At 37.1% G+C, this 27,251-nt stretch overlaps 1 protein-coding gene across 1 annotated transcript in view; it reads left to right on the forward strand.

Moving 5' to 3' along the window:
- The window catches only part of HCN1 (hyperpolarization activated cyclic nucleotide gated potassium channel 1), a 448,090-nt gene that overhangs the window by 265,329 nt on the left and 155,510 nt on the right, over positions 1 to 27,251 (forward strand). The window lies entirely within an intron of this gene.

Genomic DNA, 27,251 nt, shown 5'->3' on the forward strand with positions numbered 1-27,251 from the left:
TGTCTAGGTAAGGTAACAGAGGTTGGGGCAGCAGAGTCCAGAGTGGTGCAGAAGTCAGCTGTGTGTAATGAAAGGTCCAGACAGTGGAGCAGGGCAAAACCAGCAGCAAGGGAGTGTGACCTGATTAGTGAGGTCCGGCCATGGGGCAGCAGCTGCCTTCCCTCCGGGGAGAGCAAAGGAGCACAGTGGCCTACATAAACAGATCAGACTGATCTGAAACATGTGACATATTCCTTAGCATTTCAGGTGGAAAAGGGGGCCCAAGTTTCTTCAGTCACATAGGTGGGAGAGGCTAACAACTTAATTTAGGTATAAATGCTAAGCTGACCTCATGTTTTTCTAATGAGAAATAATTTGGTTAGACTTGTTCTTTTGTTATGTCACTCAGTCAACGAATATTTATTGATTGTCTGCTCTGTGCCAGGCACTGTTGATGGTACTATTATTCCTGCCTTGGGAGTTCTACGTGTGAATTGAACTTGTTACTATACAAGGAATAATTGGGGCTAAGCTAGACCTCTTCAAGTATCATGTTCAAGGATGAAAAACCAAAACAAAGGTTTGATTTCTGGCAGTCTCGGACCTTTTGTGATGCTTGAGTCCATTGAGTGTTGTTTTTTGATGTATTTATTTATTTAGGCTGGATCAGGTCTTAGTTGGGGCACATAGAATTTTCATTGCAGCACGTAGGCTGTTTCATTGTGGCCCACAGACTCTCTAGTTGTGGCATGGGGGCTCAGTAGTTGTGGCATGAGGGCTTAACCATCCTCCCTTGAATGCAAGGTGGATTCTTAACCACTGGAGCACCAGGGAAGTCCCTCTTTGATTTCTTTCTGACTTCATTATTTGCAGCATTCTCAAGCACAAATTTAAGCTGATGCTTTGTTGATGTGTACTGTAACAACTATTACATTTTGTTCTTTTTTGTCATCCCTCTAATCTCCTTTAATATCACTACTTCTAAGTCTTTGTAAAAATACTCTGTATACTTGCATTTTATATCAAATAAAATCATTAGGGATCCACTTTAAAATGCTTTGTAGACTACACTTGTAAAAGTAATATACTGTTTGTCCACTTGCTGTCTTTAACTCTGGGGAACATTCTTTTTTTTCATCTCCATGAGCCATTTGCTCTATTTCACTCCACATATGTAGTGATACAGGGTGACTGGAATAACTTAATGGAAGCCAAACTCTCTTTGAATAAAAGGGAAATTTGTGTATGGCGTTAAAGACTGTTCTAATTTCATTTTTTACATGTAGCTGTCCATTTTCCCCAGCACCATTTATTGAAGACACTGTTTTTCCACCATTGTATAGTCTTGCCTCTTTTGTTGTAGATCAATTCCCCATAAGTGCACGGGGTTTATTTCTGGGCTTTCTATTCTGTTCCATTGATCTATATTTCTACTTTTGTGCCAGTACCTGTTTTGATGAATGGATTAAAGACCTAAATGTGAGATCATACACTATAAAGCTCTTAGAGGAAAACATAGGCACTCTCTGACATAATTCATGGCAATATCTTTTTCAATCTGTCTCTCAGAGTAATGGAAATAAAAATAAACAAATGGGACCTAATTAAATTCAAAAGCTTTTGCACAGCAAAGGAAACAATAAACAAAATGAAAAGACAACCCACAGAATGGGAGGAAATATTTGCAAATGATGTGACCAACAAGGAATTAGTCTCCAAAATTTACAAACAGCTCATGTGACTTAATATCATCAAAACAAACAACCCATCAAAAATGAACAGAAGACTTAAATAGACATTTAAGATGTATAGATGGCCAATAAGCCCATGAAAAGATGTCAACACCATTAATTCTTAGAGAAATGCAAATCAAAACTACAATGAGGTATCACCTCACATCAGTTAAAATGGTTGTCATCCAAAAATTCATAAACAATAATGCTGGAGAGCGTATGATAAGAAGGGAATCCTCCTACACTGTTGGTGAAAATACAGATTGGTACAGCCACTATGAAGAATAGCTTGGAGGTCCCTTAAAAAACTAAAAGTAGAGCTACCACATAGTCCTGCAATCTCATTCCTAGACATATATCCAGAGAAAAATGTCATCTGAAAGGACACATGCACCCCAGTGTTCATTGTAGCCCTTTTTACAGTAGCCAAGACATGGATGCAACCTAAATGATAGAGGAACGGATAAAGAAGATATGGTACACATAGACAAATGGAACATTACTCACCCATTAAAAAGAACAAAATAATGCCATTTGCAGCAATATGGATGGATCTAGAAATTGTCAAACTGAGTGAAGTAAGTCAGAGAAATATCCTATAATATGGCTTATATGCAGAATCTAAAATAAATGATATAAGTGGACTTATTTACAAAACAGAAACAGACTCATAGAGAACAAACTTATGGCTGCCGGGGGGAGGGGTAAAGGGAAGGGTGGAGGGAAGGGATAATTAGGGAATTTTGATTGACATGTATACACTGCTATATTTAAAAATGGATAAACAACAAGGACATAGTATATAGCACGAGGAATTCTGCACAATATTATGTAACAACCTAAATGGGAAAAGAATTTGAAAAAGAATAGGTACATATATACATGTGGGTTTCACTGATGGCTCAACGGTTAAAGAATCCGCCTACAAGGCAGAAGACACAGGAGATGCAGGTTCGATTCCCGGGTCAAGAACATCCCCTGGAGGAGAAAATGGTGACCCACTTCAGTGTTCTTGCCCGAAAAATCCATGGGCAGAGGAGCCTGGTGGGCTACAGTCCAAAGGGTCGCAAAAAGTCAGACACAACTCAATGACAAGTTCACATGTATATGTATAACTGAATCATTTTGCTATATACCTGAAACTAACACATTCTTAATCAACTAAAGTCCAATATGAAATAAAAAGTTAAAAATGAATCAATAAATAAAAGAAAAATTTGAATATTTCCTTCTAAAAAAGACAAAAGTAACATATTTACAATATTTATCACTTTAACTTATCATTATATTTCATTATTTTCTTTTCCTAGGAGAAAAAACTTACCAGAAATATTAAATTATTCTGTGTATTTAATGTAAAGGCTAAGATATCAGTTGGTTCATGCGTGATGTTTCCCTGATAATGATACAGTTTTCTTATCTGAAATTTGATTTTATCAAATTTGAACAATAGCCACTCTGAAAGATATATGGAATGATACTAGAAACAAAGAGAGATTTTCTCTGAGTCATATATTTCAGTTTAAGGGAAAAAGTTAGACTCAGGCTCCTATTTGTTTTTCTCTCCTCGCTCCATTACCTAACACTTTTGTGAAAGAGGAAACTACACTTCAACTCATAGGGAAACTATTTCTTATTGACCTTCCAGTGAAATTTGAATTGATTACTGGTGGTTGAAAACATAAAATAATCAATTTATTAAATGGAGATAGGGATTTATAGAAAAAAAAGTGAGAATGCACACAGAGCGTTCATTGAATTATATCATCTAGTCCTGTATGACAGTCACAAATTTTCTTTGAATGAAAGAAAGCTATTCATGGGGTCTAAGGGGTATTGAGAATATCACAAAATTCTTTCAGGGCAATTGGTGTCATATTAGGCATGTGATAGGCTGTCCATGATTATTTTCACAGAAATTGCTATGAAGAAAGACGTAGGACTATAAGAGACATACTTGGCACTATTGTGGATGAAACAGGGAATCTCTCATTTTACTTGGCCTTCTACTTAATATTTGTGCTCACTATATATTAGGAACCCCAATGTTCACACCATCTCATTTAATCATCCTCAAATCTAAAGTGTGAATTGCTAGTCTCAGTTTTATGTGAAGACACTGGAGTTCTGAGTCCTCAATATCTATTGTAAGTGGTAGAGTTGAGATTTAACTCGAGTTTGTCTAATTCTGAGCTGCAAAAGCTCTTTAATGGCTTAATCATTCTATCTTAACATCTAGGACTTTATTGATTCGTGTCTTAGCTCAGGCTACCATTAAATATAATACCACAGACTAGACGGCTTAAACGATAGATATGTATGTATTACTCATCTAGAGGATAGGAAGTCCAAAACCAAGGTGTCTCTCATTTGGGTTCCTGGTGAAAGCTCTCTCTCAGGCCTGCAGATGACCCTTTTCTCACTGTCCTCACTTGGAGTGGAGAGACTAAACCCTCTGGTCTCTTACTATAAGGTCTCATGACTAATCCCACCATGAAGACCTCATCCTCATGACTTCCTCTAAGCTAACTGCCTCCCAAAGCTCCATCTCCAAATACCATCACATTAGGAGTTAGGGCTTCAACATACAAATGGACAAAGTGTATGTGTGAGGGGCAAGGAGACACAACTTTGTACATAGCTTCTAGTCTGTTTTAATTCTTAATTCCAGCTTAACCCCAACCTGGCACATTTTTCAGGTGATCAAAATTGGATGTAGCAGCATGCTAATATTTCCCCTGGTGTGGCAGCCAGTTGTTGATGATCCTGCCTCCTAAGACTCACACTTTCCACATTGTACCAGGGTTGGTCTGTGTTATCAAATACACACACACAGACACACACACACGGTAGAAGTGCATCTCCTATTTTCCGTCTCTCTGTGTCTCTCATCCATTGCAGGGGGTTGGGAGAGAAGGAGGGGTTTGGGAAGCCAGCTGCCATGTGTGAGCTGCCCTGTGGAAAGGCACTAAAGTATCCTGCCAGCAGACATATGAGGAGGTGAAAGTGAGTCCTCCAGTAGTCCTTTGGACCATATGTGCCTGTCTTATTTTTGGACTGACCCTCTCAGAAGAGATCCTGAACCAGAGTTACCCAGATAAGCAGCTCCCTGATCCCTGATTCTCAGAGATTATGAGAACAGAGGTGTTGGTTACTTTAAGATGTCTAGATTTTTGAACAATTCACGGCACTACAATAGAATACTGATAATCTTGGCATTATATATTTTTTATTTTATGCTAATCTAGCCGAAGTAGCTTTCAAGCCATTTCTCTTCTCCACTAGAGCATCCCTTAAAACCTGCATTCTTTATGAAAGTTTTCATTCACTTCGCTACTCTCAGACTTTAAAGTTATGTCCTGCGTTAAGTGCATGGTATGACAAATTTGTCATATGAATACCATGCATGTCAATGGAGGTCATTAGGAAATATTCTTGGAAATGGTACAATGCCTTCACTATAAATTAAGAATTTGTGGTTACTTGGAACCAAAATAAAGTTTGTCTTTTCACTACTTTGAAGAAAGTATTGCTAAGCAAATTAAAAAAGCATGTGTACGTAAAAATATATTTAAATATATTAAGTAAAAACATTTCATAATTTATACTTTGTAATCATGTTTACATTTATTCATGTCAGTGGTTACAACACAATGGTATTGATTCTCCTATGTGACTTGAGCATATCCCATTTATTTATATCTACAAAATGTATTACATTTGCATATTTTTGCTAGTGTAATTCCCAATTGATACTTAAACTGGCATCAAAACTGCATTTCTTTCTATAATACACTGATTCTTACCACCAACTTTTAAAAATTTATGTATAGTTTATTTACAATGCAGTGTTAGTTTCAGGTGTACAGCAAAGTGATTCAGTTATACCTGTGTATGTACTGGGTTGAACAACCCGGTATATTTTGGTTAACCCTATATATATATATATATATATAGATAGATATATTAAAAAAGAAAAAATATATACATATATATATTTCCCCCCTCAGGTTCTTTTATATTATAGTTTATTACAAAATATGGAATATATTTCCTGTGTCTCTGTGCTATGTCGTAAGTTTTATATATTTTATATGTGGCAGTATATATATGTTAACACCAAACCCCTGAACATATTCACCTGGGTCTAGAGCAGGGATATTTGGTGTTTCAACATTAAGAAGACAACATCATGCCAGAGTACTAGATAGGAGATTAGAAGCACTAGGCTTTAATCTTAGGACCCTGGAGTTCAGACTTTCATCTCCCTACATCCTTCAAAGGCTCTGTCATTGTTGGTGGACACATGGTGTGACATCCCAATGGATTAGATGCTCTCTAGAGCTATTGTATTTATAATATTCCAAAATTTTATTCAGTAGAACCCACCTAACAGTTATGTTACCTTCAGTGGAAAATGAAATTTGAATAAAGTGCTTTTCTTTTGGAGCTCTTATCAATTCATAAACACTTTTACTGGCTCATAAGTAAATTTTTGTTGGTGGTGGTGTGGTTGTTTAGTGAGTAAGTCGTGTCTGACTCTTTGCAACCCTATGGATTGTAGTCCACAGGCTCCTCTGCCCATGGGCTTTCCTGGGCAATAATACTAGAATAGACTGCCATTACCATCTCAAGCCCAGATAAATATTACCATTTCATTATCATTATATCATAATTAGTGACCTCTATACGTAGGCCCATAAAAGAATTCAGTGGGTTTAAACAACCTCTCATATGAAATAAATAAATGTAACAAGTAACTCAGGTATGGTGAAATGCAGAATCTCCTCTCTGCCTTCAACATCGGATGTTTGAGCTAAGAAGAATATCTGCAGCATCTCTTATAATCTGTTGGGTTTAGGTAACAAATTTGATACTGACTGTGTGTGCTGGGCTTAAAGCCCATTGGACAAACCCTAAAGTTCTAAGTAATCTACTTGCCAAAATAAAATAAAAACTGTGGGAATGAGCAGATCTGCACCGTAAGTAGGGCTTATCCACGGACATTCACAGAAGCCATACAGCATGTTACACACAGTACTGTCACTGTATGCTTCAAGTCATGTATTTATATGCACATATATGTTACATATTTGTAAACATAGAGGAAATTGAAGCTTAGTCTTTTTTGTTAGCATGCATGAGATAATTTGGGAAGTCCAGATAAAATGCTCAAATGATGGAATCTTCAGTATAATTAAGTGTTCTAATGAGCAAGAACTTCATTTTGGTTTCTGGAGGGGTGGGGTGATGTGAAGCAAATCTGAAATGCACATTCTCTTGAAAACAGGTCAATTATTTCACCTTCACAGATTGATTTTCCTTAAATGTTCTATTGAAGAAAATAGTAGCTCTAATATTTATTCATTTTACCATGTTTGAGTGACTTTTTTTTTTCTTTTATCTTTTTGGTGTGAATTGACATTGCTTTAAGGAATGTTACTAGGAAATGTCATTGAGCATTTTGACTACTGTTGGTAGAGTCCAGATTGCCAAAGTCTCATATAATTTCTTTTATTCTTTTCATGGATTTTTAAACCCACACCCCATCCCCAAAAGTGTTATAAACAGTTTATTCTTTTTTATGTCTAAATGATCCTTTTGATTTTTTTAATATAGTCCATATAATTAATAAAACCTACTTGCCTGAGCCTTTTCTAGAGTATAATTATGATATTATTTTATTGACAGATTTTTCTAGTTCTTTTTTTACAGAATCTATTTACTAACAAACCAAATCTGTCTCATCTTCTTTCTTTATATTTCACTTTACTGAAAAAATAAGTATTATATAATGGCATGAATAATTTTTCAAAGAAGTTAGAAACAAAATGATGAATGGATAAGAAGGCTGTGGTACATATACACAATGGAATATTACTCAGCCATTAAAAAGAATATATTTGAATCAGTTCTAATGAGGTAGATGAAACTGGAGCCTATTATACAGAAAAACATCAATATAGTGTACTAATGCATATATATGGAATTTAGAAAGATGGTAATGTTAACCCTGTATGCGAGACAGCAAAAGAGACACAGATGTATAGAACAGTATTTTGTATTCTGTGGGAGAGGGTGAGGGTGGGATGATTTGGGAGAATGGCATTGAAACATGTATATTATCATATATGAAATGAATTGCCAGTCCAGGTTCAATGCATGATACAGGGTGCTCAGGGCTGGTGCACTGGGATGACCCAGAGGGACGGGATGGGGAGGGAGGTGGGAGAGGGGTTCAGAATGGGGAATACATGTACACCTGTGGCAGATTCATGTCAATGTATGGCAAAACCAATACAATATTGTAAAGTAATTAGCCTCCAATTAAAATAAATAAATTTATATTAAAAAATAAAATAATATATTTTTACTAGTTCTTTTCTTCAAAAGATACATCAGAGTAATAAAATGCCTTGATAATATTCAAGCTTCAGCCATCAAATTCATATCTTTTAAAGTTTTTCTGCAGTAATAAATTTTCCCTTTTCAATACACAAATTAGTGATTTCATTATATACTTCATAAATTCATAATATAAATTGTATCTCAAATTATATCTTGCCAAAAAATACAGTTAATGCTGTTCTTAGTCTAATATGATGGATATTTTTCATTAACCGTGGTTTTGCACCCTCTTGCATTAGTTTTAACCTAAAAATAATATAGTAAGTCCCATTTTAAGAGAAATAACTGTGATCTGTAATTACAATCGTTTTTAATGTTCTGTTGGCTCTTTTGATGATAAAGACTTTAATTCTTTTAGAAAATTTATGTATTACTAAAACTATATTTTATTTTGATTAATCTATATTTCCTTTCCAAAGTCAAAAGACCCAGCAATGCCCTCTCCATTGGATTGTTGTAAGATTTATAAACACTGTTTACAAAATGCTTAGCATATGCAGCATATAATCAGAACTCAAAAATACTAGCCATTAGCGAGTTAGCCCCCAAAGTTTGCAAAACTATTTTAAATGTATCCATATCCTTCATCATTGTTCATGCTTTGACCAAATACCTTCCCAGCCTTTCGATACTGATGATCTAATTCTCATTTAATTTAGTTTCAGGAAGATGTCAAATTTTTTTTTTTTAGTTTTTTATTTTTTTAATTTTAAAATCTTTAATTCTTACATGCGGTTCCCAAACATGAACCCCCCTCCTACCTCCCTCCCCATAACATCTCTCTGGGTCATCCCCATGCACCACCCCCAAGCATGCTGTATCCTGCGTCAGACATAGACTGCGATTCAATTCTTACATGATAGTATACATGTTAGAATGCCATTCTCCCAAATCATCCCACCCTCTCCCTCTCCCTCTGAGTCCAAAAGTCCATTATACACATCTGTGTCTTTTTTCCTGTCTTGCATACAGGGTCATCATTGCCCTCTTTCTAAATTCCATATATATGTGTTAGTATACTGTATTGGTGTTTTTCTTTCTGGCTTACTTCACTCTGTATAATTGGCTCCAGTTTCATCCATCTCATCAGAACTGATTCAAATGAATTTTTTTTAATGGCTGAGTAATACTCCATTGTAGATGTCAAATTTATCCCTTCAGTTTCTATTTTAATTTCTGTTTTCTGGTTTTTAGAATTCTTCAGTTCTAGTTTCTTTCTAGAGTCCTACTGACTAAGGTTTATCCAATGTGCAAAATGAAATGTTTATCCAAAATGAAATGTTTCATTTCAGAAGGCTGGCTGGGGATGTTCATTTCAGTGGTGTATAAGGCTTTGGACTGAAATACTTCTAGGGCAGATGTTTTGGGGGAGGACCTCAAGTGTCTCTCCAGGGATTTTGTCAATAGCTTGGAATCCACCATTTTATACGCCTTTATAAAAATGAAAACTTTACCACTTTCTCTATAAATCCTTACGTTGTATTACAAGACTCAAATATTAAGTCTATAAATCCTTCATAACCAACTTAAATTCATTTTTTTTACTCTCTCCAGAGAAATGAAAAACACTCTGAGCTGTAACTGACACTGCTATTAAATCACCTTTACTGAATACACCTTGTAGGGGGCCAGCATTTCACCTTCATGTTTCACTAACCTGGGATGCCACTCCCATTTGATTGACTAGCGCACTGTGCATGAATTAATCCTCCCTCTCAGGTTACATTCATTTTTGTATCAATGTAATTTTTTGTATTTTTGTGTTTTTTCCATGTGTGATATTTTATCAGTTTGAATGGAGTCATTTAACAAACATTAATTGAACACCTACTGTAAATCAGGCATTCCCTAAGTCTTGCAGGCACAGTGAAGAAAGACATGTTTTACATTTTGGGTTCACCTCAAGAAAGGAAACCAGCTAATCTGAAAGAGGTATGTATCCTGAGCATTTAGCCTTCAGAAAAGCACATTAAGTTTGCACATTTTACCAGGCTAGCCACAAACTAGGAGGAAGGAAGAGAAATAAATACAAGCAACTATGTCTTGGTACCTGGAAGGAAAACACTGACTAAAATATGATCGCATCACAACTAAGCAATTTGTTCTGGATAGCTGACGTCATTGTTATCTATGCTTTTTGTAAAATTTCCCTAATTATAAACCAGAGTATTTAATGAGTATTGAATGTTCTCCTCTTCTATACTCATTTAATTATCCAGAGATTTACAAGACACAGTATCTATTGGGGGAATTTTGATGTATTTGTTTTTGGTTGGCTGAGCACACACACACACATACACACGGGGTAAAATAAATATACTTTGCACTTATCATTGGCTCAATTCTTGTCTATATTGCTGTTTATAGTCCATTCTCTTGCCCTGTTTCCTGACACATCCAGCTTCAATGTCCCACTGTCATTAACCACCGCTTCTTGTTCCAGTCTTTCCCCACTACCTCTCCCTCCCATGTAAACTATTTCCTGTGTTCCTGGAAGGATTCAGCTTCATACTCACTATCCTGTGTCTACTAATAGTCCTGATCCTTTTCTTGTGGATCTCAGTATCCAACCAGATGACTCTTCCAGCAACTCAGATTCATCTCCTCCAATGAAATTATCCTCCACTCTACCACAGCTAGTCTTCACACATAGTCTTTTTTTTTTTTTTTTCTGGTTGCCCATCTTACAGGATCTCAGTTCCCTGAGACTGAACCCACGACCCCTGCAGTAGAAGCTCAGGGCACTAACCACTGAACAAACAGGGAATTTCCTCTCAGAGCTAGTCATTAAGGCAGACATTTCCATTACCGACCTACATCCCTTTGAGAATTTCGACCACAAACATCCTGCTCTCTGACCACTACCTCATAGCTTTCCAGCTCACTGCATTTTCTACAATTGTAAAAATGCCAACAATTTTTACAAGCCACTGGGACCTTTAATCAGTTAATTGATTGTGCCATCTTTCCCTTTTCTTTCATGCAACTCATATCCTCATTCTCCCTCCAAAATAGGAGTTCTCTTTCCCAAGTAATCAGCACCAGGTGATTTTTTAATAGACAAACAGCACCAACTTGTCAACTATATGTGTGTGACAACCAAGAAGTGTATTATCTAGTCCCAATTGAAAGACCTCAAACAAAGCTGCATAGACCAGGGATGAGCCATTCTTGCTGATCCCTGCCTGTGTTTTAGACCCCTGAGCAAAATAAATGATTGTTGTATTTTAAACCAGTAAATTTTACAATGACTTGTTAAGAAATAATACATGATATCACAGGTGACTATAGGGACAAAATCTTGATAATGTAATTGCTGTCATTTCTTAGAAACTCTGTGACCTTTGGAGTGCCATTTAGCCTCTTCAAGCCTTTCACCATCTGGAAAAGAAGAGAGCTATAATCCCAATCTCTTAAGGTTATTTTGAGAGTTAAATGAGATAGCACATTTAGAATTCTTAGAATAATCTTTTCAGTTCAGTTCAGTTCAGTCGCTCAGTCATGTTTGACTCTTTGCAACCCCATGAACTGCAGCACGCCAGGCCTCCCTGTCCATCACCAGCTCCCAGAGTTCACTCAAACTCACGTCTGTCAAGTCAGTGATGCCATCCAGCCACCTCATCCTCTGTTGTCCCCTTCTTCTCCTGCCCCCAATCCCTCCCAGCATCAGAGTCTTTTCCAATGAGTCAAATCTTCTCATGAGGTGGCCAAAGTACTGGAGTTTCAGCTTATCATCATTCCTTCCAAAGAACACCCAGGACTGATCTCCTTTAGAATGGACTGGTTGGATCTCCTTGCTGTCCAAGGGACTCTCAAGAGCCTTCTCCAACACCACAGTTCAAAAGGATCAGTACTTCGGCACTCAGCTTTCTTCACAGTCCAACTCTCACTTCCATAGTGACTACTGAAAATATCATAGCCTTGATTAGACAGACCTTTGTTGGCAAAGTATTTAGCTTATGATAATTTCTCATTAATTTTTGGTAATTATTATTACTTTGTATAATAAGTATTTCCTTCAGAGTATAAAATATTCTTGTTTCCAGTCTTTTTGCTCAATCCTCTATTCCTTTCTCTCTCTTTTTCAGATTATATGTAAAATATTATATGTGTGTATGCACGCATGCTAAGTCGGTTCAGTAACGTCAGGCTCTTTGTGACCCTATGGACTGCAGTCCACCAGGCTCTGCTGTCCATGTGCTTCTCCAGGCAGAAACACTGGATTGGCGTGCCATTTCCTCTTCCAGGGGATCTTCCCAATCCAGGGATCAAACTCACGTCTCATGTCTCCTGCATGGGCAGGTGGATGTAGTGACAGTGTGGATGGCCATGATAGGTTTGATAGTGACAGAAGCAGTTTGGGAGGTGGTGGAAGCTACAGTGATTTTTGGCAATTACAGCAATCTATCTTCAAATTTTGGGCCCATGAAAGGAGGAAACTTTGGAGGCAGAAGTTCTGGCCCATATGGTAGTGGAGGCCAGTAGTTTGCCACACCACGAAACCGAGGTGGCTATGACGCTTCCAGCAGCAGCAGTAGCTACAGCAGCGGCAGAAGGTTTTAATTACTGCCAGGAAACAAAGCTTAGTAAGCGAAGAGAGTCAGAGAGGTGAGAGGAAAGCTACTGATTACAACAGATTTGTGAACTCAGCCACACACAGTGGTGGCAGGGCCTAGATGCTATGAAGACATGTTTTAGTCAATACTTGTGTATGGCCAATTTAATGAACATGAATTTGAGGAAACGCTGGGAGACAGTGAAGGACAGATGAACTTGGAGAGCTGCAGTCCGTGGGGTTCAGAGTCGGACACAACTGGCGACTGAACAATTGGCAGGTGGGTTCTTTGCCACTAGCACCAACTGGGAAGTCCATTACATTATATATCCACATTGTATTAATATGTTTTAAGCTTTTTTTGGTCCTTCCTATCATTTGGTTTCTAATCCAGCTTTTCTTTTTCATTTTAATGGACAATTTAATTCATTCTCACTTTCCTATCTTTCTTCTGTATTGGACTAAGGCCAGATTTGATTTTTAAAGCTGTAGAGTGGTAATAATGTATGAGTTTAATAATACATGAAATATGTTAAATCATTACAAAACAGAAAAAAAGGTTTAACATAAAAATGTGCAATAGCTTTTACTTCTAGTAAATAAAAATTAATAAATATATGTATAAATTAGCTATTAACCACTTAAATATAAAGTTTACTAATATAATTCATTTTTATAGATTCATAAAGTATGAAAGCTAAATTAGTGACTTGAATATTTTTTAAATGAATGTTTCTGTATTGCTTCAAGTTAGTGCTAAGATGATCTAAACCAGATATCCTGATAGAGAGGAAGGAAAAATAAACACTTAAATGACCCTTGACATGAATAAGCAAAATTTTAGAAGAAAATTCAAAGAAGAAATGAACTCATAGTAAAAAATTTGAAACTGATTAAAATCATGTCTAAAATCAAATTGTGCAATGTTACTTAATTTACATATAGTGAGGATGTGTAGATTTTTTTAAAAAGTTTATACTGTTTTTTTTCCAGTGTGCTAAGTACTTTACATTCATTATCTCATTTAATCCTTGTAATGATTCTACAAGTTTAATCTGCATTTTTATACAGGATAATACAGGCTCAGAGAGATTCAGCAGCCTCTTCAATGCAAACCAGCTAGTAAGAAGCCAAACACACATTTTAAGACCATCTCATTTTAAATTATGCCTCATCTTTCCACCATACTGCAGAGCTAACAGGCTAAAGACAAAATGTTCTCCCTCATATAATGCCCTGAAATTATGAAAATGGAAAGTAATCAAGAATTACCTCCATACAATCTTGGTAAAGTAGGATTTGTTCCCAGAACCAAAGATTAGTTAAGCAAAGACATGAAACACTCCCTTGTACTTTAAATGACTTAGAAACAATGTCATTACATATTGAACCATAAATCCAATCAGGTAATTTCATCATTGCTAAATAATAAAAGTTTTATGGATTAATTATTAAGTTGAAAGTGTTTTTCTAGTTTATATATCAAATTCCAAGGTGACCTTTATTCTTTATAAGTATTTTACACTTTGTTTTAATTGTAAAGTTTTTTAAAATAACTTATAGCCAATAAGCTATAAGTGAAAATAAAAGTAATTTAGTGGAACTATGCTTTTGATATATGTGTCCATGTATTAGGAATATAACACTTTTTCCAGCACTAACTGAAACAATACAACAGTTAAACAATAAATTTTCTTCACAGACGATGGCATCAAAATCCACAGCTTGGTCAAACCTAATAAAATACCCATATATTTGCAGGCTAATTTGCAAGAGAAGCTAAGGTTATCTAAAATAAAAGGCTGAGTAGATTTTAGAGCAAAGATAAATATTTAGATATTTTTTAAAAAGCAAAAGAATTTCAGCAGAGTACATTTAAGGCTTAAATGTTAACCCTAAACATGGAAAATTGTGGAGGGTGAAGGTCTTTTTTTTTCCTTATTTGTTTTAGTGTTTTTAACAAACTAAAAGCTGGGTTTTTAGACCATTGGTCACAAAAACATTTTTTAAAAAGAAAAACCAGTGAACTAAATTCAAGCAAGAGTTATTAGGGCTTTTGTTGTTGTTCTTTGACATCTAAAAGTAGGAAATTGCAATGTACTCAACTCTTGGTATCTTAGAAACGGGCAGCTGTAAAAAACACCGTAGGAAGTAAACATTTTTAAAAGTATAGAGCTGGCCAGTGTCAGCTAGCTGTGTAGGAGTCAATTCATAGAAAATACTGATATGCCAAAGCAATTTAACCTTATTTCATTTGCAGCACAGCAAGAATACATGAATATGCCTTTCATATTATAGCATAATCCACATTATAAGCTGTAGACATATAAAATGAATTATAGGCACAGCATGACAATAAGAATATGACTTTCATAAACTAGGCATATATACTGCTAAGTTTTTGTTATTTTGTGAATTTAGATTATATTTTCCTTTTATATGCTCTGTAGTTTTAAAAAGTTCCTTTTTCATCAGTTAGCAGGTGATTGAAGAAGAAATATTTTTTTCCCTTCTGTGGTTAATACAAAAACACATGAACCTTTTTAGGTTCATATGGTGAGCAGATTTAAGTGCTTCTGAATTCTAGTAGATCCTATTAAAATGTGTGCTCCCATGAAGAGAATGGGGAGCTTGACATGGCCAATCATTCTCATTTGCTTCATAATCCATTTGTTTGTTTGGTGCCAAATTAATAATTCTTAAGGGAGATGGAGTGGAATGGCATTTAGAATACATGTAAATGTTTCAGTGAAGAATCACACCCATTAGATCCATCCCACTCATTAGATCCATCCCAGTTTATTCTAAGCAAATGTTCACTTTTCAAACTGTTAAATAGAATTAACTGGAGGGAGAGATGAAGCTATTCTTTAGATGAGGAGGAATGGAGGAATCTCGCTTGTCCAGCTTCTGGAAAGTAAATGTATACTATTTTTATCTCATTCCTACAGAATGACAGCAACACTATTCATCACTCATTTTGGATTCCACATCATCAAGTTCTAAATCTTAGTTTGTCATTGGCTTTGTGTGTGTTCCTTCTGCTATTTCCAAGCATAGGTCTGCTTCATGTCATCATGATTTCATTTTTAAATTATAGGTGAAACCTGCCAGTGTCTCCCTCTCTCTTGGGATGATTCCCTATCCTCCTTCTGGTAAAATCTCTTAATCAATCCATGAATCAATCAAAAAAAACAATCACTTTTTCCAGTCCAGAATCCTAGTGATTCTAATTCATTTCAAACTCTGCTGCTGCTGCTGCTAAGTCCCTTCAGTCGTGTCCGACTCTGTGCGACCCCATAGATGGCAGCCCACCAGGCTCCCCCGTCCCTGGGATTCTCCAGGCAAGAACACTAGAGTGGGTTGCCATTTCCTTTTCCGATGCATGAAACTGAAAAGTGAAAGTGAAATTGCTCAATCATGTCCGACTCTTAGCGATCCCATGGACTGCAGCCCACCAGGCTCCTCCATCCATGGGATTTTCCAGGCAAGAGTACTGGAGTGGGGTGCCATTGCCTTCTCCACATGGAATTGATTCAAAGCTCTCCCCCAAATGCTTCAAACAAGTCATGTCTCACTGGTCTGTTACTTAGTCCTTTATGTGCTTAGTTATTCTTTTGCTCTCTCTTACATGGAATTAGAATATTCTCTTCTCTGAGTAGGCCTTCTCCTTGCTTTCCCTTTTCATCACTACTATCTATATATGAAATATCTTCTGCCATATTCTCAGCTAAAATTACTAAATCACTTTGTAGTACATGAAAATATAGTTTGACATCATTACTAATGTGTTTCCAGAAATTAGCTTATGGTTATTTCATGCATTTGTGTCCCTTTATCGCCAAGGATTTAGTGCATGGTTTTTGAGTTTGTCAAATGACCCAATAATTGGATTACTTAGTGTTAAATGAAATGCCACACAGGTGTTAATTATTATTACATGAATATAAATTGTATAAGTGCTTTATTGTATGCTGCAGAAGGTAAGAAGGTATAAGCTGTTAATTGTGAGCATATATCACTGCATTGAATTTATGATAATGATCTCATGCTATTCCAATCAACAAGGGGCAAGAAAAGCTCAAAGCACCATGCATGAATTATTAATTTCTCACTGCATGCAAGAAATAATATGTTAGTAATTATAATAAGATATCAATGCCATCTTCCTTGATTTCATTATGTTTACATAGTAAACACTAGACTGTTAATGAGAATTATAAACAATGACTCCTTGATTTAAAGCATCTTTATCATTAGTGATGATGCAGATAATATCCTGTAACACATCTGCCATATATATGTGTATATCTGCATATATAATATATACTTTATATTGATATAATGTATAAAATATGCACAGTATTTTGAAAGTGAATATGTTTTCCAGGATACACAGTAGCAATAGAGGGCTTCCCTAGTGGCTCAGAGGTGGAGAGTCAGCCTGCCAATGCAGGAGACACAGATTCAATCCCTGATCTGGGAAGATCCCACAGGCCATGAGCAACTAAGCCCATGCACCACAGCTACTGAGCCTGTGCTCTAGAACCAGGGAGTCACAACTACTGAGCCACATGCCACAGCTACTGAAGCCCCTGTACCCTAGAGCCCCTGCTCTGCAGCAAAGAAGCCATCCCAGTGAGGAGTCTACACACCACAGCTAGAGAGTAGCCCCTACTTAACACAACAAGAAAGAAAACGCCTGCATACCAACGAAGAACCAGCATACTGCAAAATAAATAATAATAAACATTATATAAAGAAATCACTCTTTTCTGTTACTTGTTTCAATAAATGTGTTTACTAATGAAGACTTAAAATACTGAGACTGCACTCTATATTTGGATAAATTGTCAACATTGCCAGCAATATACAAAGTGAAAATAATATGTTACAGTTTATTAAGGAAAACAAATCCCCAAATGCAGTTTATAATATAACTTAATAGCATTTGTAATTTAACAGTGGCATTGCACCCCATCTATTCGTGAAAGTAATATTTTCTTCAAAATCTTTGGAAAGTTTTGGTAAATTTGTTTATAAAGAGTTGTTTTTTGTCCCTGTAACTTTTGATTCTGAACCTTAGATGCCTTACTCAGAAGATAAATGTTAATTTCTTAATTTCTATAGAAGTTGTTAGCACTTGGTTGGTTTTTTTTGAATGGAGCAATTAATATAAATTCAATCCCAATTCTATTTTTGTTTTGAAGTAAATCAGATTTTTAGGAAGTACTTTTTATAAGCAATCAAACTGGCAAGATTAGGGGAAACATGGGATTGACACAGTTCTCACTCTCCAAGAAGTTCAGCTGAGAAGAAAAGAGAAAGAAAAAAAAAACAAAACATAATTTAAAGAATATCCCAAGAGAGTAATTGAAGATATTTTCAAGTTCTTACATTAAGGAGCTCTTTATTCAACCTCCATCACGAGCCAGACCCTGGGATAACTCCGGGTCTACGATGGTGAACAAGAGAGACAGGAGTGGAAGAAGATGGAGTGTTCATGTGTTAGTGAGTGTTTTACCAATGAAAATTGTCATAGTGATTCTTAGGAAATATTGTCACAGAAGAGACAAAAATTGAGCTGAATTTTGAAGGATGGATAGATTTTAAATCCATAGAAAGTGAGGAACAGAGCTTCCCAGACACCCAGAATATAGCCAACAAAAAGATTCCTTGAGAGGAATTCTGATTTAGGAAGGTCTTCAGGTTATTTGGGAGTGAGAAGGAATTCAGTTGCAGTGGAGAGTTGTGGAGAAGCATGGAGATAAACTCAGAGAAGGTAGAAAAGTAGGCTGAGGCCTGGCAGGGTGAGACTTGAATGCTGATCTGAAGGAAGCTGAGTTTAGGAGATAGTCGCTGAAAGATTTTGTGTCTCTCATTCTTAAACTGCAAGCAATAATCAATGCCTAGTCCCTGTTTAGGGGCTTCCCTGGTGGCTCAGATGGTAAAGAATCTGCCTGCAATATAGGAGACCCACTTTCAATCCCTGGATCAGGAAGGTCTCCTGTAGAAGGGAATGGCTACCTAAGGCAGTATTCTTGCCTGGAGAATGTCATGGACACAGGAGCCTGATGGACTAGACCATCAGGTTGCAAAGAGTCAGACATGACTGAGCAACTAATTCTTTACTTTCAGTCCCTGTCTGAGCACAGTATTTCTTCTTAACATCTCAGCAATGCAGAGTGGCTGCAAGTTAACTGAGGAAATTTGTGTGTGGCAGAATTGTGAAAGGGATAAGATAGTTGATTAATACATATATTTTCAGGTTGATAAATTGTGGCAAGTGAAAGGACAGTTTGCTCACATTGGAAGGTTATCTGGAGTAGTTTGAGTAGTTTAAAAAGTGAGCCTAAGCCCCCATCCCTCCCCACCCCACCTGTAACAAATGTGAATGTACTTAGTGCCACTGAAAGTGTTAGTAGCTCAGTTGTTTCCAACTCTTTGTGACTCTTTGTGACCCCCATGAACTGTAGCCCACCATGTTCCTCTGTCCATGGCCTCTCCAGGCAAAATACTGGAGTGGGTTGCACCCTTCTCCAAAGGATCTTCCAAACCCAGGGATCGAACCCAGGTCTCCTACATTGCAGGCAGATTCTTTACAGTCTGAGCATCAGGGAAGCCCTAGTACCATTGAAATGTACAGTTATATATGATTAAGATAGTATGTTTTATAACATGTGACTTTTATCACAATAAAACATTTTTTTAAAAAAAGAAGTGAGCCTAAAAAATATTTATGAGATAGCTATTAGACTTTTTGCCTTTTTAACTCGTACCATATATATACATTTCAAACTGATATAGAAGCTATCTATCTACACATACATACCTATAGTTATAATTATTTAATAATTGTAAATTAAAAAGTGCACATTCAATATTGAATTCTGTATTTTTCAGTTCCTTGCCTTTAAACTATAGTTGTAAAAACATGTGCATATCTAAGCAGTACTGTTGCCAAAATTTGATCTCTGTTTACTGGTGCCAAATGGAAACTCAGGCAGAGTTTTGGATGTAGTAGATAAAAGTAGCTTTAATTGCTTTGCCAGGCAAAGAGGGTCATAGCAGGCTTATGCCCTCAAGACTGCGTGACCCACCCTGGAGTGGGTTTTGAGGAGTCTTAGGGTACAGAATAAGCAGGGTGTGATCAGCTTGTGGACCTTTTTATGATTGGTTGGCAGTGAAGTAATTGGGAGTTGGCTTCATCAGCCTTTGGTTTCCAACCAGTCTGCAGTCTACATGCTTGTAGGTAGCATACAGTTAACTTCTTCCACCTGCTGGGGTTTTCAGTATCTGCAAAACTGTTCAAAGGACATGGCATCAATTAACTATAGTCCTTGAGGAAAAACTAAAGGTCCTTGACTTTGTTTAATGGCTAAAGTATTATTGTCTTGTCTTGGTTGGCTGTTTTTCTCTCTCTGCATTTTTTCAGTTATATGATTAAATTTATTCTTTGACTCAAGTTTTTCTACAAACAAAAGGCAGACAGAGGACATAGGTAGGGAACTATTCAGAGGGTCTTGTTCAGTGACATTATATTTTTCAAAACAGAGTATTTGGTTTTAGTTGTTTTGTTTAAATTTATGAAAAGGTTAGTAAGTTATATATCTTGTTAGATATGCTTCCTTCACTCATTATTTTGTTGACATAGCCATCCCTGTGATTGCATGTTACTGTAATGCATTTATTTTCAATGCAGTATAATATTCTACAACATGCAGGTACTGCTTCTAGATCTTTCCTGTTAAAAGCCATGCTGCTGTGAACTTTCTTCTTTACACACAGGAGTTCCTGGGTGCAGGAGTTCCTCTTGGGTATCTAACTGTAAGTGAAACTGAGGAATTGTAAAATAAGTGAATCACATGAATTAAGCTAGCTGTCACTTCTGGGTTTAAAAATTAGAGCTACATGTGATTTTAGCACAGTCCTTGTGAGGTTTGAGGGATTAAATTGGATACAGGATAAGGAAAGGGGAAGCAAGGGTTTACTGGGGCACCAACTAGAGCTCTGACCTGAGTTATCCAGGACTACATGGTTTGTATGTAACTTGATTATTTTCTGAGTTAGAGAAGTATAGAAGACTTTACGTTACAGAAACATGAGACTTAATTAAGTAAGCTCTACCATGGCTCAAGGGTAAATAACCTGCCTGCAATGTAAGAGACCCAGTTTTGATCCTTGGGTTGGGAGGATTCTGTGAAGAAGGGAATGGCTACCCACTCCAGTATTCTTGCCTGGAGAATCCCGTGGACAGAGGAGCTTGGCAGGCTATAGTCCATAAAGTTGAAAAGAGTCGGACATGACTGAGGCAATTTAGCATACACCATGTAGATAGAAAGGTAATATCAATGGCTGTATTGCCACTTCCATGATGCTATCAGCTCCCAGCCTCCATCTGCCATAGAGTAAGCCTGTGCTGTCACTCTAGGGAAGACTTCCCTACCCCAGTCATCAATCCACATTTCAGGCAAGAAGAAGAGAAAGGGCAAAAGGAAGAAAAGGGCAACTCCAATGAGATGGCCTCTTAGATTTCCAGAAACTAAGCCCAGTAACTTGGACTTTCACCTCATTGACCAGTATTCAATCACTTGGCTGTCCCATCCTTCCCCAAGCAGTATGAATAATGTCTTTTAGAAAGCTAGGCATATTGTCACCCCAGATCATATGGGGTTCTGTAGGGAAAAGGGAATGGATATTGATAAAGTGATCAGCAATGTGCCCCAGGATGCAGAAAGAGTATAAAATAGGCATTCGTGGTCTTATAATCAAACAAATTGTTTCTGTGTCTAGAATAAGAAAAAGACAGATGTTTGGAGGCAAAAATAAAGTTTTCATCCCAAGAGTACAAATTTAGTTTTTAAAAATGAAAGGTGCCCAGAGAAGGGAAATGACTTCACTTCACAGAACCACTAGTGACTGATCTCTTAAGCCAACATGTCTTGACTCTCGGGCAAGTTTATTTCTCTTTCCTGGTGTATTCATATTTCTTCCCTTTCTACTTGAAACACTACATAGCCAGGGTCCACACAGAGTACACTTGGTGTTTGCAAATTACAAAACTGAGGGAAGTTTTCAAAAGAAGACTATTAAAGTTGTAAATGGAATTTGGAGACCACAAGAGATAGCAGAATGCTCAGGATGGTAATCAGAGAACACTACCAACACTAAAACCCAGAATACAAAGTCTTGTAGGTGGGGCTGCTTTGATAGGAGAAGTTACCTTTAACAGAAAACACAGCCCACTCACTCTCTTTGAAGTGGAAGTCTAAAATACTGACCACATTCTTCTTCTCTCTGATCATCTGTCAAGGTTTCTCATTAACTTAATCCAACTGGAAGTCAGAACACGTTACTGTGTTATCCAAATGGGTCAGTTTTCTGGGCAAAGGGTAGGGCAGAGAGAGCTGAAGGACAAATATGGAAGGGTAGACAGATTCCCAGCAGGAAAGCTTATTCTAAGGTCTCTAATAGAAACACTTGCTTATCTACTCAAATATCTTAGGGAACGTCAGGCTCTTGATTTTTCCAGCAGCCTGGTTATCAGCACTCCTTTGGATTTCTGGGTGACATCCAACTATTGTCTTCTTCCTAGCTCATTTCCCATGATATGAGAGTATCAACCTCTCCCAAGGGGTGAGAATTTCTTGCATTCAAGGTACTTCCCAATAACTATTTGTAGGTACTGGATAAACAGCCATTTGGTAAACTGTCCCAGTGTTTCCATGAGAGTTTTCCATCCTACTAACTATGCCATAGGATATGAAATAGTAGTTCACAGTCTTTAAGTTTGTCTATCAAAGGAAGCCTGTATAGTGTCATAGGGAACCACACTCTAAGCTCCCCCAAACAAGGCACAAGGTATTTGGTACCTTAAAGCAAACCCAGACTACCACAATATGATGTTCCTTTTAAATTCCTTAAAGTGTCCAAGGAGATACCAGGCAAAAATATATTGTGCATCACTGGGGCTTCATGACACCAAAGGACACTTGCCTCAGGAGCCCAAGGACACTGCTATTGATCTCCTAATATTTTGTGATGAAGACAAGTATCTCCAGTGTGAATGTACAATTTATGCTTTCGTAATACTTCTGGGTTGGGTTATGCCAGTGACTTATAGAATTAGATAAATCTCCAAATTAAAATACAACACTTTTACAGAGAAGGCAGACTGACTTGATTTACAGCTTCTCCTCAAAGAAGCAGTTCCCAGATGGCTGATGTCCTTAAGCACCCTGTTTGCTTCCATTTCCACGATTGTTTGCTTTCTCTTTAACACATCTGCGTTTATCTTAGGACCCAGCTGTTGAGAGTTATATTGATTTATCAGCATCAGAATCTAACTGGAAACTTACCACTATTTTCCTATGGACTTGCCAGCCTACACTCATAACCTTTTTCCTACCATAACATCATTTAGAAAAGATCAGCCTTCTTGGTTTTAAAAGCTGCAGAATTAAATAGATCACAAGTCCATTAATGCTATCAGCATTAATTTTTAGCTCAGATGAGCTCTGATAGGTAACTATCTTCATTTTATATATTCGGGTATAATATATATGATATATAGTTAAGTATGTATTAAAGTAGATAGAAGCATGTATAATGGGGAAGATATGTTTAATATTTACATTTATTATTCAATAAATACAGTTTAATTAATGTTTTCTCATCTTTGCTTGCATTTCAACATTATAATCACTTTTCTTCTATCGTTCAAAATATGGCAGACCAGGATTAAAAGATAAACAGGAAAATGCATTTTTATCTACTCATAAGAACAATTCACAAATCATTTTTTTTTCCTAAGATGTAATTCACATGAAAAGGTCACTTTAGAATTCTGAGGTGCTCAATTTTCCACTTTCACATTTGTGTGGAGATAATGCTAAGTTCTGCTCATTATAATAAGAGACATTCGACACCCACCTTCAGCCTTGTCAACCTTACTTTGTAAAAATGTATACCTCAGTATATTTAGAATTTCAGCTTTTTTCCTTAGTATTTGTCCAATGGTCTGAATGAGATTTTGAAATCTGCCTGACAGTTGTTGTTCCTCTTGCTTTTTGGTTTCTAACCCGGAGGTGTTTGGAGGATTGAAATTTTCCACCATGAAGTCATACACCTTTAGCATGACCTTGATTTTTTTTTTTTTCATCTGCACTAATGAGACCCTGGGTAGCTCTTATTTAAGGAAGCTGCTTTTGTATGCCTGGCCAAATTAAATTGTTCATAGCTGACTGTGAGTAACGCATTGTTTTATTTATTTATATTTCTCAGTGCATTCAAAAGGCCTTGGGAAAAACTCTTAGTTGTGTTTTGGGTGTCAAGATCAAGAAGATTATACTGTATGTTTTCCAGTCACCTGCTGGAGGCAATGACCTTGTATTTATTTTAGCAATGAAACTGGATATAACAGGATCACTTTCTCTGCAATAGCTATGGCACGACAAAACAGCAATTTAAAGGTCAAATACTACATGACTTGGTAAACTCAAACTATAGATTCTGCCCCTAACTCTGACCTTGATCTAACAGTGCCAAAAGCTGATAGAAATGGTTCCCCTGGTAATTGCTCTATCTTTTTCAGAGAACAATATATTATAGAACTATTTCCTTAATATACTAGGCAGAAAAGTAAATTATTAACAGCAATTTTCTTAATTCTAAATTATAAGTAGCTACATAATACCTCTGACCACCCACTAAACATAGTCAGTATATTGATACTTAATGACTATGTGCCTGACACTGCACTGAGAGAAAACTGCATTTGAATCTTGAGTCATACAGAATATCAAACTAATTCAGGGATATTGGCAAAGCACCTTAAAACTTCAGTGTAATCAAGTATATTCTCTGCTACTTGGTCCTTACATGGGGAATGATTCTGGCAAGCCCGTGGGAATTCTAAGATTAGGCAATATAGACTGTTTGAATTGCTTTTGTCCTAAAATATGTTGGGGGAGTAATGGGGAATAGTGGGACTTCCTTGGTGGTTCAGACAATATCTGCAGGTAATGCAAGAGACCAGGGTTCGATCTCTGGGTCAGGAAGATACCCTGGAGAAGAAAAATGGCAACACTCCAGTATTCTTGCCTGGAGAATCCCATGGACAGAGGAGCCTAGTGGGCTACACTCCATAGGATCTCCAGAGTCAGACACACTTAGCGACTAACCCACTAATGGGAGATAATAAAGGACAGGATAAAATTCAGTGCCCTTGTTCACCAAAGACTCATGGTTTATTCTTATATGGAAAAAAGCCTCTGCCATTTTATCTACCCTCAAGAGACAGTCGGAGCATATTGAGAACAATCATATCTGATTAATTATGTTCTAGAGGAGAGTGAAAAAGTTGGCTTAAAGATCAACATTCAGAAAACTAAGGCATCCGGTCCTATCACTTCATGGCAAATAGATGGAGAAATAATGGAAACAGTGAGAGACTTTATTTTCTTGGGCTCTAAAATTACTGCAGATGGTGAGTACAGCCAAATTAAAAGACACTTGATCCTCAGAAGAAAAGTTATGACCAACCTAGAAAGCATATTAAAAAGCAAAGACATTACTTTACCAACAAAGGTCCATCCAGTCAAAGCCATGGTTTTTCTAGTAGTCATGTATTGATGTGAGAGTTGGGCTATAAAGAAAGCTGAACGCTGAAGAATTGATGCTTTTGAACTGTGGTGTTCGAGAAGACTCTTGAGAGTCCCTTGGACTGCAAGGAGATCCAACCAATCCATCCTAAAGGAAATCAGTCCTGAATATTCATTGCAAGGACTGATGCTGAGGCTGAAACTCCAATACTTTGGTCATCTGATGTGAAGAACTGACTCATTCAAAAAGACCCTGATGTGGGAAAGACTGAAGATAGAAGGAGAAGAGGACGACAGAGGACGAGATGGTTGGATGGCATCACCAATGCGATGGACATGAGTTTGAGTAGGCTCTGGGAGTTGGTGATGGACAGGGAAGCCTGTTGTGCTGCAGTCCATGGGGTCACAAAATGTCAGATATGAATGAGTGACTGAACTGAACTGAGAAAGTAAAAATAGTGGGTTTTTTATTTAGTTTTTTATATGCTCAGGGATGATTGGAAGCTAAATGATAACACCATATAAACAATACTGCAATTTCGTATTTATGTCTCTCATGCTTGTCTCATAAGACCTGTAGGGACTGTCTTCACTACACAGGGGACATTTCCACATTTGAATAACAGACAATAATTTTTACCTCCTTTTTCAGTGTTAGGTGTATCATCCTCATCGGAGGAAACCAAAAGTAGTCTCTGTGAGGTTTCTTGTCAGTTTATATATACTGAGTATGTGTGCCAACTTTATTTCCTGAAAAAGATATATAAAGGATGATACTTTCATTGCTAGAGTGGTGCTTCAGGTTGAGTCCAGAAAAGCATAAATGTAACATTGCATTACATTAGAAAAGACCCTGATGCTGGGAAAGGTTGAAGGCAGGAGGAGAAGGGGACAACGGAGAAAGAGGTGGTTGGATGGCATCACTGACTCAATGGACATCAATTTGGGCAAGCTCTGGGAGATGGTGAAGGACATGGAGGCCTGGCATGCAGCAGTCCATGGGATCGCAAACTGTGAGACACAACTGAGCAACTGAACAATAGCAACATTGCAAAGGGGCATTTGCCTTCTTCCTGGAAGAAGAAAGAAAGTGAAGAGGAGAGAAATGTTTGAGAGCATGTATGAAAATTAGTCAGGGATGCCAGTCCCCTGAAAAGGCACTCAGGAAGGAATAAATCCTCAATAAATTTGAAAGATTTTATGTTATTTTAACTTTATATCAGTATTTAAATATATGCTGAATTGTTTATGCCATCTGCTATACAGATATCTGTTGGAAGAATAGTTGATCAAACTGCTAAGAGCATCTGTTTGATTTCATTTAGTTTAAAGTTCACATCAATCACAGTGAAAATACTCTAAATCTTAATGAGAGATTTTGGTTTTCTTGTGGTTCAGGTAGAAGCATTTGGCTTTTCAACTTCCAGCACAATTCAAGGTAGCTATGATACCATTAGGGCGTCTCAGGGGGCATTAGTGGTAAAGAACCCATCTGCCAATGCAGGAGACTTAAGAGATATGGGTTTGATCCCTGGGTCAGGAAGATCCCTTGAAGAAGAGCATAGCAACCCACTCCAGTATTCTTGCCTGGAAAATCCTGTGGACAGAGGAGCTTGGGAGGCTACAGTCCATATGGTTGCAGAGTCCAATATGACTGAAGGGACTTAGCACACACATGCATGATAACATTATATAGTAGAATACTATTGCAATACAGTTTTGAAGTCAGTTAGGTAGTTTTCCTAGATTCCATTAATATCAATCACTGCTAGATGTTTGTGATACAAAGATGGTTAGGATATGATCCCTGCTTTTAGGGAGTTTTGGTTACACTGGTGAAGGCTACCAGAGAAACAGGTGGTACAGTGCGGTCACATGATAAGTAATGGGTTATACAGATGGGAGCTGAACCTACTGGGAGGGCTGATTTGCAGAGATAAAGGTAGATCTTTGAGAATGTTTGAAAATGAACTG

The sequence above is a fragment of the Ovis canadensis genome, chromosome 16, assembly GCF_042477335.2.
Source record: "Ovis canadensis isolate MfBH-ARS-UI-01 breed Bighorn chromosome 16, ARS-UI_OviCan_v2, whole genome shotgun sequence".
Taxonomy (NCBI): Eukaryota; Metazoa; Chordata; class Mammalia; order Artiodactyla; family Bovidae; genus Ovis; species Ovis canadensis.